This window comes from Natator depressus, chromosome 24, assembly GCF_965152275.1.
Source record: "Natator depressus isolate rNatDep1 chromosome 24, rNatDep2.hap1, whole genome shotgun sequence".
Classification (NCBI taxonomy): domain Eukaryota; kingdom Metazoa; phylum Chordata; order Testudines; family Cheloniidae; genus Natator; species Natator depressus.
This window is the reverse complement of record NC_134257.1, coordinates 5,239,634-5,261,955: the sequence shown is the minus strand read 5'-3', so window position 1 is coordinate 5,261,955 and position 22,322 is coordinate 5,239,634. Positions and strand designations below refer to the sequence as shown.

General features: G+C 48.8%; 1 protein-coding gene across 1 annotated transcript in view; it reads right to left on the bottom strand.

The window, feature by feature from the left end:
* The window catches only part of LMNA (lamin A/C), a 102,080-nt gene extending 80,268 nt beyond the window's left edge, over positions 1 to 21,812 (bottom strand). The window contains exon 1 of the mRNA XM_074938874.1: positions 21,641 to 21,812. The gene's annotated coding sequence lies outside the window, so the exon portion shown is untranslated. The remainder of the gene's footprint in view (positions 1 to 21,640) is intronic.
* Between the last annotated feature and the right edge of the window lie 510 nt (positions 21,813 to 22,322).

The window sequence follows — 22,322 nt, the reverse complement described above, 5'->3', positions numbered from 1 at the left end:
ACACACACACACACCCCCATGGCATGACTGCACAGACTCACACTCCCAGAATCACAAGATGTGACTCTCCCTTCACACACACACGTGCCGCTCCGCCATCATCAGTGGAGTTACTCCTGATTTCCAGCAGTGTCAGGCGAGAATCAGGCCTCCCGTTCCTGGGAAAAGCCAGATCCCTCCGGCACCAGATTAAGTCCCCCCGATGTATGATTAACTCCAGTGCCCCCTTCCTTGCCCTAGGAGATGGTGCCAGTCGCTGCAAGCTGTCAGCTGCTGCCTAGAAAGCTACTCGTTGTACATGCAGCCCATTTACCGTTGGATCTGTCACCCAGGACAGTCGCCCTTTAGAGGGCCAGGACCTCTCATTCCAAAACCAGCAGCTGTCTCTACCCACATACCAGATGTAAAGCTGCCCAATTTTACCAAGCTGAGCATTGTTGTGGTCACCCAAACAAGAGTGAGCAACTGCGCCACCTAGCATATAATGCGAAAGATACACAACAGGAATTTTGGCACTCAGGGTGAAATTTTCAGTGGTAGCTTCTAACTTTGGGTACCACATTTTCAGGGTGCCCACCTTGAGCCTGATTATCCTAGGTTTTGAGGCCAGAAAGGAATATGCTGATCATCTAGTCTAGCGGTTTTCAACCTGTGGTGCATGGACTCCTGGGGGTCTGCAGACTATGTCCAAGATGCCCAAAGGGGTCCGCACCTCCATTTGAAAAAACTTACAGGTCCACAAATGAGAAAAGGTTTAAAACCACTGATCTAGTCTGGCCTCCTGCTTAGTACAGGCCAAAGAACCTCACCTGATATATTTGCTTCAAACTCCTAGCTTCTAGTTGAGCTATGGTGTATCAGTTGGAAAGATATCCAGCTTTGACTTTAAAGACTAAAAGAGACAGAGAATCTGCCATGTCCAGAGGTGCTGAACATCCAAAACAACCGGCTGAAGTCAAGGGGAACTGCAGTGGCTCAGGGAATCAGGGCTCTTTCAGGCATCAGAAATTGAGGTGCTCAAAAATCAGTCCCCACTTGTGAACATTTGAGCTTCTGCATATACAGGTCTGAAACTCCCTCCAGCCCCACCCATTAACCCCATCCTCCCCCCGTGAGACAGGTAGGTACTATCTTCATTTCACAGGTGGAGAAACTGAGGCAACGGAAAAAGGAAGGGACTTGCTCTCAGGAGCCAGATATGGGAGCAGAAGTCACTGACTGTTCCTAGCATCTGGTCCTGTGGCCTGCTCACTTGCTCACCCTTCCCTAGAGACACGCCAGCCTTCTCATTGACTTCCCTGCAGCTCCACATGCTTATCCCATGCTCAGCGTGGTATCAGGGCCCACATTTCCAAATCGACCCCTGTGGAAGATCAGACTTGAGGGCTGATCTGGGGCCCAGGCCATCACAGCCTCCTGGCTTTTTGCTCTGGAGGGCGACATTCTTTTTGGAAAGCTCAGACCACCAAATGCCTCTACGTATATATTCATTTTAATAGGCGTGGTGCCAAGGCTGGAAAATTGCTCCTTGTTAGCTCAGCAAACCGTGGTGATAAATCATGGGTCATGTAATGTGCTGCAGGCTAGGGCCGTACCAGTGAGGGGGATGCGACAGAGTTGGGGAAGGGAGAGTCCTTTGTTTGAACCCCAGAGATCCCCCATAAAACACGTAGCTACACAATTGTTTCCTTCGATGCTTCCTTTCAGTGGATGGTGGCGCCCCCTAGTGACCGACTGCAGCTTCTGACTCAGTCCGGCTGGCATCTCCCCCAGAGAGCTGCAGATTTGCATCCACCCAGCAGGGTTTCTCACCCCGCTTTCCTTGCAGAGCAGCGGGGAATAATCCCCACAACTTTGTTAACCCCGCAAGTGCTGGGAAGGATGGTGGGTGCAGCAGCTGGGCTATGCTAGCCCCGAGTGTGTTCATGCTGGTGGCTGGCGAGGAGCCACAGGGCCTGATTCTCAGTTATTGGCACAGGGACGGAGGGGGTTAAGGAAACTTTAAGGTGGTCTTTATACTCCCCATATTCCGGGGCTAAGCAGGTTCCCTGTGTAACTAAGAGCAGCCTCAAGGCTGCTCTAACTTATGATATTCTCCCAATGGGCCCTGGAAAGCAGAGAATAGCCACAGTGCAGTGCACTCTGGTCACCCCACCAATCTGCCCCCCTACATGGGGGTCTGGGAGCAGTGTGGGTCCAGGGCCCTCATGCCATCTCCACCCCAGTTAGGGATACCCCTGCATATGGGGGACAATAAGGGGGGCTGTTTCAAGGGCCCATGGCTCCACTGTGTTCCTGTGCTCCGTGGAGACACTACAGTCATAGCCAGAGCCCACAGACTTAATTCTCAGTTAACGCTGTTCCTGGGCTTCAGACAGGGATGGGAGGTGGAGGGGAAAACAAATTTTAAGCCACCATTGCAATCCCCATATTCTGGGCTCTACCCCTGTTGTCAAATAGTGCAGCCTCAGGGTGGCTCTAACTTACGCTCCGCTCCCTGTGGGACCCCAGGATTCAGAATCGGAGAGCAGCTGCAGTGCATTCCAGCCACACACCTGATCCGCCCCCTCTGCCGGGAGCAAGGCAGGTGCAAAGCCCCACATCTGTGCTGGGGGAGGGGGATTCTCCACCCATTCTGAGGCGTCTTTGTGCTGCCGGAACAGCCTAAAGGGGTCTGAGGCTAAGTGAGAATCAGGTCCCATGAGCAGAAATCAAAGCAGGGATTCCCCAGGGCAACAGAGACCCGTTGGTTATGTGTTCCCAGCCTGTGTCTGAAGGGGCTCCCCATCATCTCTGTCCCCCAAGCCAGCTGTCCACACCCTGCCCCTTTCCTCTGCTTAGCCCCACTCCTGGCATGCCCCGACTTGCCCTGGCGCCAGGATGTTAGTGCTCCCAAGGCAGGGAGCCAAAAGGAGACCTGGATGTGGCCAGTTAACAGGCAGACAGCACGGCAGCAGGCTGCTCTACGGGGATCAGGCTTGTCCCTTTTCACTGGGCAGGGGTGGGGTGGAATCCAGGCCTCTCTGCTTTCCACCCCTACGAGAGAGGAAATATGATCTCTGGAGAGGCAGGCTGGCCCAGCCATCACCTGGCAGGCGCCAGGAGTGCCAAGTGGCTGGCTCCAGCCCAGGAGGCTCTCTGGTAATGAAGCCAGGAGAGAGCAGCCAAAGGGTGGGCGGGGAGGGGGGGGGAAATCTGGTTTTGAGTGTCGTCAAAGGGGCACCATTCACACGCAGATCAGAGGCTGGCTACACCCTCAGCCTGGTACGTGTAAATCATTTCATCCCCTCCTCAGCCCAGCCGGGCCCCAAGTGCCCTAGGGGGGGAGCCCCCCAGCAGGCATCGATGGCACCTGCCTTCCTGGTGGAGTCTGCGGGATGGGAGTGGGTCGAGTGGCAGTCTAGGCACCATTGCGGGGACGCTTGCCAAGGGGATGGGCTGAATCAACTCTGGCCACTCTGCTCTCCCGCCTGGCACCACCCACTTTCTCTCCCCCCCGGTTCCCCACTCCCACCAGTGGCTGCAACAGCAGAAGCATGGATGCGGCTTGTTGATCCTGTCATGGAAGGTGGCCGTAAAGGGCAAAGGGGCTGGTTATCTTACAGTCCTCTCTGCCCCAGGTACCTTGTCCACCCCTTTTTGCTAACGCACATTAGGGAGCCAGCCCAGCCAGATTAGCACCCGCAACCACTCCTCGTCCTCTGACCTGGACACCGTCCCCGTCCCCACGGCTTCACTGAGGGGAGTGGCAACGGACCCTGCTTGAGATGCCAGTTGCTACTAGCTTCTGGGAAGCCCCAAATGCAGGAGCAGGGGAACTGAGAAGCAGAACCATGTGTCCTGGAAGCCACGGGCACAAGGAGTGGTCAGGCGGGTGGCTGCTTTCCAGGGGGCACCGCATGCGAGGAAGAAACCCATAAAAGTCCTCAGGCCAGAGAGAGCCAGAGCAAGCTGCGTCTCCCAGCACTGTCATGCTGGAAGAAGAGTGTAAAGGTGGGAGGACACAGCGATCTTCACCCACCATTTATGAGTCAATAAGGCCAACCAGAACGTGATTTATAACCAGAGCTGGGACATAGGGTAGTGTCCTCTGAGGAGCTGGGAGAAAACCAGACATCCACAACAATCTGCCCTATACTTCGTCTAACCTTCTACCCCCTGCCATATTCCCCGCTGCTGCCACTGCCCTCCCCTCCCTGCCATGGGAGCTTAGTATCCTCAGCTATCCCTTTCAATCCTGCTTTAGCCCCTAGGGAGGCCTCATCCTGCCAGGCGCTGTCTGTACACATAGTGAGAGACAGTCCCTGCCCCAAAGCACTTAGAATCCCAACAGGGAAGACAATGGAAACATTATCCCCATTTTAGAGTTGGGAAACTGAGGCCTCATTTACCAGTGACACTGAGGCCCCTTTCTGATGCCAGAGCAGTGTAAAGGGGCCTCAGTGTAAATGAGGACTGAGTTCTAAGCTATTTTGCCGAAGGACATGCAGTGAACCCAGGTGTCCTGGCTGCCAGTCCAGAGCCTTCCCCACAAGACCGTCCTTCTCAGATTGGCAAACCGTGGGGCTCTATGGCAGTAACATGCTAGCAGTGTATGAGGAAGCAGGAGCTGCTTGACTGTTGCTCCAAGTTCCCTGAAAAACTTTCTCGCTCTGAGACTTCTTCCTGAGGGAAACGTGTGGCCATGATGCAGCATCAGCCTAGACCAGCACTCTGGGTGCAGCACAAGCGCTGAGCGGGGGAAATTTGGAGAGGGGGTTAAGAGGACCAGTTTCCAGGTGAGATCTGAAAAGAGCCAGCTCCCCAGCTGGGCCTAGCTCTGCGGCAGGCAACAGAACTGCACTGCACCAGCCGAGGTGTAATTCAGGCCAGGTGGCCCATTTTCAGCAGCGGAGGACCGGGCCTTTGGAGAGCTCTCAGAGAATCCAAGGGCCCATTGCTTTGTTCTTAAATGAATCAAATTCCAGCCAGCCCCGACGACATTTATTATTCGAGGTCCCTCTTAAAGTGGAGCCGGAATTAGCTGCTGGGCATGAAGGGTGGGGGTGGGGTGGGGTGTCTCTCCCTCCCATCCAAACCCACTCCCCGCCTCTTTCCTTTGTGTTTCTCCACTTCTCTGAGTGGCAGGAGGAGGCGCAGGCTCTCAAGGCGGCTTTTGTGCTGCAAGGAGCTGGGCGGGTGTCCCCGTGGGACCATTACACCACCGTGCTCCCCGGCGAGACTCGTCTAGACAATAATTGCATGCACCTGACTTCTCAGTGAGCAAAGGAAACAGTGAACCCAACCTCCCCCAGCCAGCATCCCCCAGGAGCACATGAGGCAAGGGGGGATGCATGTGGAAATAAAGGCCTTTGTCCCCAGCTCCCTGCAAACACCTGTCGTTAGCATTTCTCCCCTCGGAGCAGCTGGTGGAGATCAGATTTATTGGGGGGGGGAGTCATGGTTTATCATCCCCCACACTGGTAACCTGAGAAAAAACTATCCTGGGCTGGTAGAAGTTAGGACTTGGGCCATATTCCTATCTGGTGTAAATCGCCCTCATGCCATTGAAGTTAATGGGGGGACACCAGTTTACGCCAGCTGAGATCCTGCCTTGTATTGATGGAATTGATTCTCAATTACTCTATTCGTGCACTTGGGGCAGGGATAGAGGGGTTAAGGGGCGCTTTAAGTTAGTTTTGTGCTCTCTGTATTCTGGGGCTGTGCCCAGTACCCAGTGTCAGTTAGAGCCGCCTCAGGGCTGCTCTAACTTACACTCTGCTTCCCATGGCACCCTATGAGCCTTAGGAAGCTGAGAATTCCCATAGTGCATTGTGCTCTGGCCATCCCCCAACCTGCTCCTATGCCAGGGGTGGGGAGCAGGGTGAGTACAGAACTCTTACACCAACCCCCCCCACCCACCAGCCAGGGAAGCTCCCAGTGCAGGAAGATTCTCAGAGGGCCACTTCCACCCACTAGAGGGGCCTAATGAGATTGAGAATCAGGCCCTTTTAATCTATTTCTGGGCCAAATCTGCAAAATTCTATGTGACCTGGGGGTCTAGTGGTTTGAACTGGGGACTAAGAGTCAGGACTTCTGGGTTCTCTTCCTAAATCCAGCAGAAGTGTGCGATCTAGTGGTGGGAGCACATGGGGAGTCAGGACTCCTGGGTTCCACTCCTGGTTCTAGGGTGGATAAGGGTTCATATTCTGCAGTCTCACTGACTTCAGTAGGGTTATTTGCCAGATCAGGCCCTCTTGTATGATTTTGACAATAATCTTCATTTTGCTTAGGGTAGGAGCAGATTTGTATGCCTGGGTGAGACCCTCTCGTGGTGATTTGGCAAGCCTCCTTCAATCAGGGCAACTGGCATGCATGCGTTCCTCTCTGTGCTCCCGGTGGTGTCCATCCCGATGTTCTGAACATCTGGCCACATGTGCCTCTTGGAAGGGGCAGGACTCAGGCCCACATGTGCCTATTGGAAGGGGCAGGACTCAGATGAGATTGATGGATCGTGCTGGGGAAGAGGACTCTTGAGAGTTCCTTGGCTGGAGGGGGAGGAGAACCTGATGGAGCTAAATGCTTCGGGGAGAGGAAAGGAAGGGACAAGCCGCAGAGGGGCGGGGAAGGCAGGTCAGTAATATGCAGCCGGAGGTCACCCGCTCGCTCCCTAATGGAGCAGGCTGCAAGCACCATGAATTAGTGATGAGGAGGCTCTAGAGCGCAGGAGGGGAGGGGGCCTAGGCTCAGCCCATCTACCCTGCAACTGGAGGTGTGAGTGCCGCTCATGTAGCCGTACCCACGAGAGCTTTGATCTAGCTAGCTCGTTAAAAATAACTGAGCGCATGGCTGCAAAGGCTTCAACATGGGCTGCCCAAGCCTGCCTGGGACCCTGGGTAGCCCTTGCATTGCCCATCTGCACTGAAGCCCCTGCTGCTGCCTCTGCACTGCTATTTCTAGCCACGCCAGCTGGATGAAAGCTAGCACAGATCTGTCACCACAAGCTGCAACTTACACCCCCCACCCCTGGTTCCAGTGTAGACGTAGCCAGAGGGCTAAAGAAACAGCTCAGCTCAGGCCAGGTTCCGATCTAAGCCCTCGTCTACATGAGAAAGCGGTGCAGGTTTAACAGAAACCAGACTTTGTCTTCACTACAAATAAGGTGCGTGTTTGACGTGGATGTAGTGATGTTGATGTTGATGGCTAGATTGTCGGGCTCAACGGGTAGTGATAAATGGCTCCATGTCTAGTTGGCAGCCGGTGTCAAGTGGAGTGCCCCAGGGGTCGGTCCTGGGGCCGGTTTTGTTCAATATCTTCATAAATGATCTGGAGGATGGTGTGGATTGCACTTTCAGCAAATTTGCAGATGATACTAAACTGGGAGGAGTGGTAGATACGCTGGAGGGGAGGGATAGGATACAGAAGGACCTAGACAAATTGGAGGATTGGGCCAAAAGAAATCTGATGAGGTTCAATAAGGATAAGTGCAGGGTCCTGCACTTAGGATGGAAGAATCCAATGCACCGCTACAGACTAGGGACCGAATGGCTAGGCAGCAGTTCTGCGGAAAAGGACCTAGGGGTGACAGTGGACGAGAAGCTGGATATGAGTCAACAGTGTGCCCTTGTTGCCAAGAAGGCCAATGGCATTTTGGGATGTATAAGTAGGGGCATAGCCAGCAGATCGAGGGATGTGATCGTTCCCCTCTATTCGACACTGGTGAGGCCTCATCTGGAGTACTGTGTCCAGTTTTGGGCCCCACACTACAAGAAGGATGTGGATAAATTGGAGAGAGTCCAGCGAAGGGCAACAAAAATGATTAGGGGTCTAGAGCACATGACTTATGAGGAGAGGCTGAGGGAGCTGGGATTGTTTAGTCTGCAGAAGAGAAGAATGAGGGGGGATTTGATAGCTGCTTTCAACTACCTGAAAGGGGGTTCCAAAGAGGATGGCTCTAGACTGTTCTCAATGGTAGCAGATGACAGAACGAGGAGTAATGGTCTCAAGTTGCAATGGGGGAGGTTTAGATTGGATATTAGGAAAAACTTTTTCACTAAGAGGGTGGTGAAACACTGGAATGCGTTACCTAGGGAGGTGGTAGAATCTCCTTCCTTAGAGGTTTTTAAGGTCAGGCTTGACAAAGCCCTGGCTGGGATGATTTAACTGGGAATTGGTCCTGCTTCGAGCAGGGGGTTGGACTAGATGACCTTCTGGGGTCCCTTCCAACCCTGATATTCTATGATTCTATGATTCTATGTACAATTCTAGCAGAGATGAGGCAGAGGTTGTTTTTAACTATACTGTAGCTAGTCAAGATCATCCCTACATCCCATCACCACCTGGGGTTTTGTTGTGCCTGGCTATGTCAGGAATTACCTGTGCCTTGTCTCCACTCCAGGATTTTACAGTGAGATAGCTATCGCCAGACAAACCCTTCCTTTTTTGGCTGTAAAGACGCAGCCAAAGGCAAATTCAGACTGGACACAAATCTTGTACAGTGAGGGTGATTGGCCACTGGACCAGACTACCAGGGGAAGCAGTGGGTCTCCATCTCTTGGAGTCTTCAAATCAAGACTGGCTGCCTTTCTGGAAGAGATGCTTTTGCCGGGTTGGTTGGTTCGACAAAGGGGGAAGTGAATTAAATGTCATGCCCTGTGATATACATGGGGATGGTCCCATCTGGCCTTAAATGCTATGAATATGGCCCCTCTGCACCATGCCGGCAAGGGAAGAAGGGGATGGAAATGTAACTGAGGCCCCTGTGTGGTTCTAGAATGGTGCAGAGGGGCCTTGGTGTAAAGGAGAATCCATCCCAATCAGTGAGCAATGATATTGGCTGTCTTTGGCGTCCTGAGATGTGTCGTATATGTGCAGCGTGCACACTTGCCCTCATGAATTTAACGCCAGCTCTTGGTGCCACACTGATACCCCCTAGACAGCAACGGCTTCTGTTTCCCCACATAGCAGGCACACAGCCTGGGCAGCTGCTTGCCCCAACACGTCACCCCGCCAGCATGTCTCACTCCTGCCCCAAGGGGACCCCCTCTAGGGGGGCAGATGAGAGGAGTTAGTCTCTACGGCCTGCTCAGCCCCAGGCCTTTGTTGAGGCTGCCAGCAAAGGTGCCAATTAGTGCCAGGTCTTGTTTGTGAGTGATCCTCTATGCAAGGGTTTTGTTTTAATTATCCTAGGATTTGGGGGCGGGCAGGGGCATCAGTTTCCTTTCCCACCCCCATTGCCCAGGATTGGGTTGCTCGATCAGCCGTTGCAATTAAAGCTCCCCTTTGTTGCTTGAATCCAACCCTCTGCAAACCCATAGATGTGTAGGACCCATAGATATTAGTCTGCTTTAATATCTCAACCAATAAGCTTTAGGCACATTAATCCATCCGGCGTTACAACCCCTGTAACCCGAATCCTTGGATGAAAAGGGGCTGGATTGATATAGGACACTAGTAATAATAACTTTGTAATAATATGTAGTAATATGCTACATCTGCATTGAGGAGAAGGATGAAATTCAATAAGGACAAAAGCAAAGTACTACACTTAGGAAGGAATAATCAATTGCACAAATATCACATGGGAAATGACTGTCTAGGAAGGAGTACTGCAGAGCAGGATCTGGGGGTTATAGTGCTGTAGCTCACGAAAGCTTATGCTCAAATAAATTGGTTAGTCTCTAAATCCTCCTTTTCTTTTCGCAAATACAGACTAACACGGCTGCTACTCTGAAACGAAATATGAATCAACAATGTAGCGCTGTTGCAAAAAAAAGTGAACATCACTCTGGGATGCATTAGCAGGAGTGTTGACATGAGAAGTAATTCTTCCACTTTACTCAGCATTCATAAGGCCTCAACTGGAGTACTGTGTCCAGCTCTGACCACCACACTTCAGGAAAGATGTGGACAAACTGAGAAAGTCCAGAGGAGAGCAACAAAAAAAAGGTCTAGAAAACATGACCTATGAGGAAAGATTGAAAAAACTGGGTTTGTTTAGTCTAGAGAAGACTGAGGGGAGACATGATAACAGTCTTCAAGTACATAAAAGGTTGTTATAAAAGGCAGGGTGATAAATTGTTCTCTTTATCCACTGAGGACAGGACAAGAAGTAATGGGCTTAAATTACAGCAAGGGGGATTTAGGTTAGACCTTAGGAAAAACTTCCTAACTGTCAGGGAAGTTAAGCACTAAAACAAATTCCTAGGGAGGCTGTAGGATCTCCTTATTGGAGGTTTTTAAGAGCAGGTTAGACAAACACCTGTCAGGGATGGTCTAGATAATACTTGGTCCTGCCTCAGTGCAGGTTATTGGGCTAGAAGACTTACCCAGGTCCCTTCTAGCCCTACGTTTCTATGGCTTTGTGGAAAAGGCATAGGGATAGGAGTGACAGGCTCAAGTCCTAGCTACGCCACAGATTTTCTTATGTGACCATAAACAAATCACAGAGGGCCTAATCCACATCCTTTGTCTGTTTAGCTTTTGGGGGCAGAGTCTGCATCTGTGCATAGAGGCCCTGCTCTTGGTTGGGGTCTCTAGCTGCTACTGTAATACAAATAATTAATAGTAGTAATCATGGATCTAAGCTTTCCTGATGCCCACCCAAATGCATTGTTATCTGGCCCATAGCCTCTTCCATCCAAGGATCTCCAAGCCCCAGCTCATTTTGCCCAGAACACCAAAATGCCATCTGGTTCTCATGAGCCTTCGTATAGCGAATGTTACAGAGACCAGCGCTGCCAAATATATAGCTCCTGGCTATTGTCTCCTTGTTTCCTTGTTAGAGCATAAGCTGTAGCTCACGAAAGCTTATGCTCTAATAAATTTGTTAGTCTCTAAAGTGCCACAAGTCCTCCTTTTCTTTTTACGGATACAGACTAACATGGCAGCTACTCTGAAACTTGTTTCCTTGTGTTCCCCTGTCTGCATTCATCTACTGTCTCCTGTCTTACCCTTAGACTGGAAGCTCTTTGGGGCAGGGACGGTCTTTTTGTTCTGTGTTTGTACAGCGCCTGGCCTGTAACTCAGCGTAGTAGTAAAAACTGCATTGGCTAATTTCTCCCAACCATGCCAGAGAGAGCTAATTACTGGGAGGGAGAAGCTTGAGTAGTGCCAGGTCCCTAGAAAACAGTGGGTTAACCACAGCTCATTTTCCCCTTGCATGGATGCACCTGGTTCCCCAGCCATGGTGGCAGACCTGGGCTGGCTCCCAGTTGGGGCAGTTTCTCTTACTCTATTGATTTCGGCTTGGTGACCTGCTTTGATTTCCTATCCGCTGAGGAAACCCTTCACTGATTGCACCTGGTCTATGCCACACCAGCTCACCAGCCCTCTAAAAACACAAGGTGTGATTCTCATCTGTGCTAAGACCTCTTTATTCTGCTTTGACAGCATGAAGGGGCCATAAAGTAAGTGTAATTATAATTTTATGCCCACTTTAAGGGCCCTTTATGCTACCAGAACGGGGCAAAAGGGCCTTAGTGTAAATGAGAATCGGAGCCCTTTAAGAACAATTTGGATCGCGCACAGTTTCTGCTTCAGGTGAGGATTTGTTTTCTCTGCTCCTTTGCTCGCTATGGCCCCATCCAGCCCCTCCCAGGCTCCTCCAGAGTCATTGTAACAATGAGCTGTCTCAAACTCAGACCCCCGGCCGGGTAAGCATGTCTGTGAAGGTGCAAGACATGAGTCGCTTTCATAGATTCTTTGGTTTAAGCATTTTAAACTCACTTTGCTCGGGTGTAAATGATTACATCAAGTGCAACGGAGAATCAGGCCCCATGTGACTTGGATGGCAGAATCAAGCTCAAACTATAAATACATATAAATTGCAGAATCAGAAAAGTAAATAGGCATACTGAACCTAAATCTCATTTGCAAGGCCAATGGAAGTCAGGACTCCTGGGTTCTATTCCCAGCTCTGGGAGGGGAGTGTTCTCTAGTAGTTAGAGCAAGCGACGGGGTTCTATTCCCAGCTCCAGCAGATGTGCATTGCAGAAAACAGCTCAATTTCCAACACACACCCTCATGAGAAGCATCCCTCCCCCGGCCCCGCCATGAGCCTATCTGTAATACAAAACTTGTACCACCATCTGGGACCACGGAGCTGGCATGAACTCTCCTACCAACAGCTGTTGCTCTGTCTCAGCACAGACCCCACCTGTGGTCTTGGCAGCTGCTGGGTGTCCGTCTGACCCACAGGTACCATCTCAGGAGAAGCAGGAGGATCTGAGTTCTCCCTGCATGCGAGCAACCAGGACACAACAGGCTCGCACCATCTCGCTGCAGATCTCCGTACCAGAGCCAGCGTCAAGCAACATCGCTGGTCCCGAGAATTGCTGGATGCTCCGGATCACTGAGCATTGCTCTGGGGTCCTGTCTTCCCCTTTTGCAACAGAGCAGAAAATATAAGGGAGACAGAAACACTCTATTAAAAAGCTTTGAAGGCTCCCACACTAATTATGAACAATAAAATAACTAACAGCAGCAGCTTTTGTTCAAGGATTTCATGGCATTTTATTACTGTTATTTTTATTATTATTTCTATTACTGTAGCACCCAGGAGTCCCAGTCACAGACCAGGACCCCATGGTGCTAGCCGCTGTACAAACACAGAACAAAAAGACTGCCCCTACAAATGTTAATGCATTTAGCCTATTATCCTCCCAGGGTGGTGGTATGATTATCTCCATTATACAGGTGGGGAAACAGAGGCACAGAGAGGATTCACTCATGGCCACAAAAGAAGTCAGTGGCAGAACAAGGAATAGAACCCAGGAGTCCTGACTCCCATTTGCCTGCGCTAATCACTAGATCATGCTTTCCACACAAGAGCCAGGAATAGAATCCAGGGGCCCTAGCACCTATTGGCTCATGTTCTAGCCACTACATCCCACTCCCCTGGAGTAGGTGGGAAGAGATTCATAGAGTCCAAGGCCAGAACGGACCACTGTGATCATCTAGTCTGACCTCCTGGATAACACAGGCCACAAAACTTCCCCAAAATAATTCCTAGAGCAGATCTTCTGGGAAACCATCCAATCTTGATTTAAAAATTTTCAACGATGGAGAATCCACCACGACCCTTGATAGATTGTTCCAATGGTTAATTTATTCTCACCATTAAAAAAATGACACCTTGTTTCCAGTCTGAATTTGTCTAGCTTCAACTCCCAGCCATTGAATTATGTTAGACCTTCCTCTAGATTGAAGAGCCCATTATTAAATATTTGTTCCCCACATAGACACTTATAGACTATAATCAAGTCACCCCTTAACCATCTCTTTGTTAGATTGAGCTCTTTGAGTCTACCACTATAAAGCCTGTTTTCTAATCCTTTAATCAGTCTTGTGGTTCTTCTCTGATCCCTCTCCAATTTATCAACATCCTTCCTGAATTGTGGGCAGCAGAACTGGACACAGTATTCCAGCAGTGGTCGCACCAGAGAGTAGAACCCACCCAGTTTGAATGCGAGACCACACTGTCTCATTTGGCCAGTGCACCTGAAACTGAAACAAAATTACCTTTCAAATGCCACATGCCAAAACCTTGACCTCCTAGCATGCCCCACTGACTAGTCAGCGTCCACAGAGTCCTCCCTGCTCCCAGGACTGCGGCCGCACAGGGAATGCTCTGGAAGCATGGCTGAAATATTGCAAAGATATCCACATGTGTGTGTGCGGGGCGAGGAAGCGGATACAAAGGTACCGGATTTTGTCAGCTGATGGCTCTCCCCTCTCCTGCAGATTCCGGGGGATCCACAGCATTTAAGGGTGGACCCCAGGATCTCTGGGCAATGCGCTGATGGTGTAATGAGGGGGTGGGGGTATCTCTCTGTGACAGGGGAAGGTCTGGCCCTTTGCCCTTAGCTGACATCCTTTCCTCTGTCTGTACTCCTTTAGCCCAGAGCAGCTGAGCTCAGCAGTCTTAAAGGGCCAGCTCACCCCTTGACAGGCCTGCTTAGATCATAGGCATTTTTGGGGAGCAGGGAACTTGTTGGCTTTATGTGTCTGTAAATTAACCAGCGTCCTGGTGTTGCTATGGAAGCAAATACAGGGGGGAAAGCAAACAATAATTAAAGTGATCAATTAAATAATAATAACTACATGAATAATTAATAATTGGAAAAAATAATGAATAATAATGGCTAATAAGAACATAGCACAACGCAGCAGCCAGAGATCAGCTCATCCAGTGCAGAGATGTGTACGCTGGGGCAGAATGGCCCATCCAAAGGGGAACACAAGGCCAGGGTGTCTGCTGCCTGCGCTCAGTGGCTTTGAAGCCCAGATTGTAGCAGGAGTCAGGAGGGATCAGACATTTATCTGGATAATGAAAACATCCAGATTGATGACAGGCTTGACTCGACTCAGGGCCTGATTCTGCCTTGCCCTGAGCCTTGCACAGTCACTGACATTAGTGCAAAGCGAGCATGAAATGCTGTCACCCTGCACCCACTTTGCACTGGTGTAAATGACTGCACAAGGCACAGGGAGATGCAGAATCAGGCCTCAAGAGTTTGGGAAGGGTTGAAAATCCTCCTGCTTTAGGACCTAAACCAACCTCTATCTGGTGGTGTCAGGAGGAAGCATCCTCAGAGGGCAGGTTATCCAGAGATGAAGGCGCTTTTGCACCTCGTGCTGCAGCTGCTGGTGCTGGCCACTGGTGGGTCCAGGATATTGGGCTAGGTAGGTGGACCCCAGGCCTAATTTGGGATGGTAACTCTTATATTCCTGTGCTATCCCAGCAGTTAAACCTGTGTTGCTAATTGCCCCGATCACTGCGGATATCCTAGAAACGTCTTGCCCATTTGCTTTTCATTTCCCCACTAATCAGTGACAAGCTGCGAAATTGGAGACTCTGCCTCAAATACTCAACAGCCAATTCATCGAATGCATGGAATATGTCTCCTGCCATCATTTGTATGACAGCCGGGGCATCTCGGATGTACAGTGTGGTTTCTCTGTTGTATGCTCTTACCTCATGGATTTTTTCAGCTTTAGGCTTCCAGCTGATGCTCTAATTCAGCGTTATCTGTTCTTCTCATTGTTCCATCAGCATGGAAGAGGGACATAGGTACAGGTCCTACTGGGCAACTAAGAACGGTTGCCATTGAAACTTTACCTGTGCATCTTGCTAAGGACCCGGCTCTGCGGAAAACAGTTGCTGGACTGATGGCTGCTGTGATTGTCCCTCCCTAGCCAGACTCGAATTTGGTCTTCTTGGCCATGTCAGCAAGTGTTTTGATGCCAGATTTATTGACTGGGTGGAAGGAGCTACATGTTCCAACAGAACCAGGTGCACCTCTTACAAGTCTCTCCATTTATTCTTCACCAACATCTGCTATTTTCACTAGAGCCTCTTGTACATCTGATGTTCCATGCAGTCCACTAGGTATGTTGATAAGCACCTCTGGATGTGCTTCAGGTCCAAATGGGTTTGTTGTATGGTTGATTACATGGTTAGTAAGGGCTGTAACATACTCTTCATCCTCCTTCAGTGCAGAAGCGAGGACTTGTTTGTGGACTTTGTCTTCACTACTTCTTGTTAGGCCACTTTGTTCTCTCCTAGCTTTTGGATATTCGTAATATGAAGCTGTTGTCATTTCTAACACTAACACGGACCTGTGCATGATTGTCACTGAATTAAAAAGCTAGTTTCTAGAATATTTCAAAGGCTAGTTCTATAGGCATAGGCAATTACAAATGAAAACCTTCTACCAGGCAGACTAGATGATACATTGCAGGTACAAAAGCTTACAAATGGAGAAGCATTACATTAGGAATTCACATACATTTATATCTACCCACTATTCAGTGCAAACCGTGGGCACGCAATCTACTGCTACTGGTGTGCCACCTTCACTGTGAGACTGATCCAGCTAGCAAATCTCAATTGAAAATACAGAAAACTATTATAATTACTTCTGAGATATTTTGACAATTAGGAATATGTGATGTGAAAACATTTCATGTTAGTATATTGCACAACGTTGATCTTTGCCGTTTTTCCATATGCTAAACAGCTTCATCGTTTCTGAAAAAACAAACAAACAAAACTTGCCCATGCAAAACCAATAAAAATCTTTTCATACATTGTCGTTTGGCAGCTCTGACCAATGAACTTGACATTAAGGTGTGTAAATTAACTTAAACAGTAAGTTTAATCATGTTGCAGTTTCTGGAACTGTGCACACAGTGGCATTTTCTCATTTTGGGGACCATTGTTTCACCTCGCCTATAGGCTTACAGTACCACTTGACAGCTCCACATCAGGAGCCTCTCTGAAATGAGTTTCCTGGTCTCAGCCTAATTCCTAGCAGACAACTGCCCATATCCCCAGACCCACCAACACACCAGATGTGGGCTGTCCTCCTTGTTAGCTGTCTCAGCACAGAGGCTGAGGAATGAATGGGCTGGAGAGACTGAATGTCCTTAGAGGTGGGAGTCACTTTGGATGCAGGTTGAGGAAGATTTTGAACATCTCAGCCTAAATGCATGTGATCATGTTGCCCAGGCTGGCCGGGTGAGCAAGGAGAAGAACCTGCTGCTTTGTGACTGCTAGCAAAGCTCTTTAGCTCAAGTCATAGGGCTCTGTGGGTGTTGACAGCCACCACTTCAGTCCCCATCGACGACCATGTTTATAGGCATTGTTCTATTTGCTTTTAAATGTCTCATGAGATGTAACTTCCACTGCTCCCCTTTGGAGTAATTGTTAATTACTAATCAACAATCACTAATCATTATTTAATTTTAATATCAACCTTAACTGTTAATAACATGAATTAAAAGTAATTAGTGGTCATATTAATATTATTTATTTACTATTGCTGTAGAGCCTAGGAGCCCCTGAGTCAGAGACCCGAATCCCATTGTGCTGGGCGCTGTGCAGACACAGAACAACAAGAAAGCAGTGGCAGTTTGTTGCAATCTCTACCATGTGATTAAAACTAGCCTCAACAGAAAGCATGCCACAGCCTCCCTCACTGAAAGGAACAATTAAAGCATCTTCTGAAAGGAGATAATACATAATGAAATGTAATAACATCCTTCTTCATCCAGAGCACTAAGTGCGACATTGTGGAATGGGAAAAGAGAGGTGACCCATCTCCCACAGTTTAAATCTGAGCAGATGAAGGGTTTTCTAAATACAGACTATTCTGCCACAAGGGGCAAAAAATTAAGAAAAAGTAGATACACAGATGAATAAATAAAATACCAATGCATAAGATAAGACTACTACTAAGGAGAATACTACTAACAGGAAGTAACTGTTATCAAGACCAGTGTTTCTCACCCTTTTTGATACCAGAACCTGGCTTGCTGCCTTCCTAAACTGTGTCAGGAAGATATCAGGGACCGGTGCTGGTCCACGGACCGGTCCTTGAGAAACACTGGTCTACAGGTTGCAGGAACTGGGAACAGCTACGACACCTGGGTTCTATTTTTGGCTGTGCCACTGACTCACCGTGTGACCTGGGCCAAATTACTTAAAGGGATGCCATGAATTTAAGGCTCATGCTACTGTCTGAATATTTGTCACCTGCTTTGGTTCTGAGAAAAACTCAAGATTAGAAGATAAACAAAATAGCTGGGTGTAATTCTCAGCACGGGTAGACACACCTACGCCACCTCTGCTCAAGCTAGCCCCTAAAAATAGCAGTGTAGCCCCAACACCACCTCGGGCTAGCTGCCCCAGTACAATCCCACCCCAGTACAATCCCACTCAACCACCCAGCTCGAGCCACAGCCGGTGCTGCCAGAGCCACTCTGCCATTGTTCACACACGAGCACGACGGGCGGTAGTGCAAGTACATCGCCCCATTGGCATTCTGGGAATCACACCTCTCAGCTGCTGTGTGTAGACGTACCCTTAGTGGCTTGTCCCTGTAACCCACGTCCCTCTGTCCCCTCTAGTTGTGGCTGAGACTCATGTAGAGGTTGATCACTCTACTAAAGTCTTGGCTAACAGAGCTGGGTTTGTCAGCTCAAGCAGCAGAGGCTCGTGCTTTAAACCGGAGGTCTGAGGCTCAAACCCTGCAGCTGCTGAGCCACCTACAGATGCAGCATTACACCCCCGCCTGTGGTAGCTGATGTTCCTATAATTCATTTGGAACATATTGCTCTTAAACCTGTTTGCTTTGCAGCATGGGCGGACAGCAATAGAGATCTTGCAGTGACAGTGCTTTCCAGACAAGGATCCCAAAGTGCTCGACAAACACTCATTCATTAAGCCCCTGTGTGAGATAAGTAAATATTATCTATAAAGGCCTTAATTTAAAGTTCAGTGACGTCCCAGATGGAGGCTGCTGAGCGCTTGGAAACCTGACCCTGAGCTTTTGGGAAACTCTGCCCCATGGTGGCTAAGGGGGCACCACCAGTTTGAAACCTAGTCAGTTTTGAACATTGGTGAGTAGCTTCGGGGATTACACTTGGCCCTGAGTGTCACTGCCAACTTGTGTGGTTTTACAACTACATTTTCTTATTTAAAGAACAATATGTTTCTCTCCCCTGGGTGGAAGACCCACACAAATGAAGGCCCCAATCCTACAACACAGCAGTGGAGGTGGCTGTAGATTTATTTACTGTAGCATCTGAGCAAGCTCGCCATCTTTAGTATACTTCTCCTCCTGTGGGGGAGAGCAGTGTTGTTATTCCCAGTTTACAGCGGGGAACTGAAGCATAGAGAGACAGAGGCCTGGATCCTTAAAGGCATTTAAGCACCTAACTCCCAATGGGAGTTAGGCACCTAAATATCTTTGAGGATCTGAGCCTAATTCAGACTCACCCAAGCAGTCTGTGGCAGAGCTGGGAATTGTACTGTGGCCTCTTACGTTATGTCTACACTGCAATAAAACACCCATTGCTGGCCCGCATCAGCTGGATCGGGCTCACACTGCAGGGCTATAAAATTGCTATGTAGACATTTGGCCTCGGGCTGGAGCCTGGCCTCTGGCACCCTCCCCCAGCACAGGGTTCCTGAGCCCCAGCTCCAGCCCAAGCCCAAATGTCTACACTGCAGTTTTATAGCCCTGCAGCATGAGCCTGAGTCAGCTGACATGGGCCACCATGGGTGTTTTATTGCAGTGTGGACATAGCCTGACCACTAAACTATCCTCCCCCTCTAAGGCTTGCTCTACACACAGTTTTAATGCAAATTTACCTATTTCCATTAGGGGTGTGATTTTTATGCCAAAATAGTTAAGGGATTAAGGAAGACTCTTAAGCCCGTGTCAGATCTCAATGACTTTAAAGAGAATGCAGGTGGGTGTACAGCTTTGACTGCACTAGTCCTTGTTTGTGGAATGGGGATAAAAAAGGAAAGCTAAGAGCCAGATTCTGATATCTCTACATACACTGAACAAGTCAGTGGCTGCCCTAGTGCAGTGGTTCTCAAACAAGGGCCCCCGGGGGGGGCTGTGAGCAGGTTTCAGGGGATTCGTCAAAATAAATCAGAGAGCAGGGCCGGCGTTTGACCTGTCTTAGCTTCGCAGGGCTGCCTGTGGTGTCGGACCCCAGGCCATTGCCCTGCTTGCTACCCCCTAATGCTGGCCCTGGCTTTTAATCTACTGGATATGCATAAAACAGTTGTGGCAAAGGTGGGCTGAGGAGTTTTTATAGCATGTTGTGGGGGGCCTCAAAAAGAAACAGGTTGAAAACCCCTGCCCTAGTGGACTGTACAGGAGAAACTGTGAAATGGACTATACACACAATGCTGTCCAACGGACAAAGTTAAACAGCACCTCAGACCCCAATCCCACAATCTCTTCTGCATGGGCAGACCCCCCTGCACCCATGTGCAGTCTGACTGAAGTCACTGGGGCATTTCGTGGGCACAGATATCCCCACCACAGGGAGCAGCTTGCAGGATCAGGGCCAAATTGTGGATCTAAATTCGCTGCCCCAAAAGTTAGCTAATGTATCGTTAAGTTTGACTGGCAGTGCCCCAGGCCCTTCCAGAATGTCAAGTACGCAGCTATGTTTAAACCTCTGAAAACCAGGAAATACAGAGTTAAGGTGCATCCCTAGCCCCTCTGGCTGTTACACAGTAAACTAGTAACCAGAACTATGGTGGTGCTACTGCTCCACCATAATCCAGATCAGGATTCTGAACACCCATCAAACTCAAAGGCATGTTGGGTGTTGGCGTGACCTATTTGTATTCAAATCTCAGTTTGGATTTCAAGCACAGTAGCCCTTCCTACAAACATAAGAACGGCCATATTGGGTCAGATCAGTGGTCTATCAAGCCCATTAGATTGGCCAATGCCAGGTGCTTCAGAGGGAATGAACAGAACAGGTAATCATCCAGTGATCCATCCCCTGTCGTCCACACCGAGCTCCTGGCAAACAAAGGCTAGGGACACCCAGAGCATGGGGTTGCATCCCTGACCATCTTGGCTAATAGCCATTGATGGACCTATCCTGCATGAACTTATCTAGCTCTTTTTTGAAGCCCGATATAGTGTTCGCCTTCACAACATCTCCTGACAAGGAGTTCCACAGGTTGACCGTGCGTTGAGTGAAGAAGTACTTCCTTTGGTTTGTTTTAAACCTGCTGCCTATTAATTTCATTGGGTGACCCCTGGTTCTTGTGTCATGTGAAGGAGTAAATAAACACTTCCTTATAGGCTTACTCATGTGAGTAAGTAACAAGCAAGCCCTGTGCAAGTTGCCCCTCTGACATTAATGGGGCTATTTGCCTGAGTAAAGTGAGCCAGTATTTGCAATATCAGCCTATAAACATCAGAATTACTCTTCCCCTCCCCCACACTTTCATTGCTTTAGGGGTCACAGTTCTGTTCCTGAATTATAGGGTGGATCATAAAATGGGAGTTGGAAGAGAAACCGTCTCCCTAAAATGAAGTGATACCTAAAGACAAGGCATCACTGTCTGTCACTCTAAAGAGATCAAACTCTGACCAGGTGAAAAACAATTTGTGAATGCTATAATTTAGAAGACAAGTACATTGTTTCTCAAAGACATATATTCTGTCACTCACCCCAAAAACTATAGTGTGTGTGTAAGCTCACACAACTACAGTATATATACGTATTTTGTGTACGCACACACACTTTACCCAAAAACATACACACTAAGTATGCCCACACACTATATATACACACTCACACACCTTACACACACACTTTATGCACACAGATATATGCACATATTATGCACACATATACACAGTACATATCTATATATACACACATACTTTATTCTCTATATATCATTGTCTATGTGTGCATTTGTGTAATTGATATTGATCGTGTGTGTACACGTGATTGAGTGTGAGTATATGACTATCTATATTAAATAAATAGACTTATCCTGTATTATACGTAGTGTTCATGTCTCATACACATTACACAATTCTAAAATCATAGAACAAGATGCACTAAATATACCACGGTGGCTTTTTTGTTCTTGTTATACTTGCTTTTTTCCGATCGCATCATAAACATGAAATACTGAAACAAGAATAGAATCATTTCATATGCTGTAGCAAAACAAAACTTGCAGGGCTGTCTGATCTGATGGTGTTGCAGCATCCGGCTGACTTTTTGCCATGGATCAGGGAGGCTGGCTGGAAAAGACACAAAATACCCACTCCCAAACTGCCCAGGCAAAGTTGCAAAGAAAGCTGTAGCAACACCTTACCTTGTGAGTCACTGGATGAGACATTTCCTTGTGCAGTATCCCTTATCTGCTTAATTCATTTGCAAGCTGAGATCTTCTGCCGCGGCAGAACCAGAAAGAGAGAGAGAGAGAGAGAGAGCTAGTTGCAAGGATCTGAGAGAGAGAGGGAGGGAGAGAGGGGAAATAATGCAAAATACAGTGCGGGGTAGCAAATTCCTGCTTCAGAACAAGGCTACCCGCTACACACACTCACACACACACACACACACTATTCCCTCCAGCCAGAGAGGCAGACGTCGCCTCTGCCAAAGCTGCAGTGTAGCGTGGCTCAATGGGGTCTTGCATCTTTCTGCATTGTCTCTCTCCAGCGTGAGCTCATGCAATCTCATTTCATGGGAGAGACATCTGGTTTGATTCAAAGGGAAGAAAGGGGAAGGAGGGAGGGAAACAGCTTTGCAGGCTTGGAACTGAAAAGCGATTTTCAATGCTCCCCTTCCACCAAGTCACCCCTCATTTCAATAAGAAAAGGGAGCACTGTATTTCTACCACCCCCGATCTCTAGATTTGGGGGAAGGGGAGGTTGGGTTATTGCAATCAATTCAAGGGTTTTCTGCTTTTGCATGGAACAAGTAGCACATGAGTTCCTTTGCCCCCATCCCCCACCCTAGCAGCTCTGCCAAGTCTGGCTGATGTAGAAAATCCT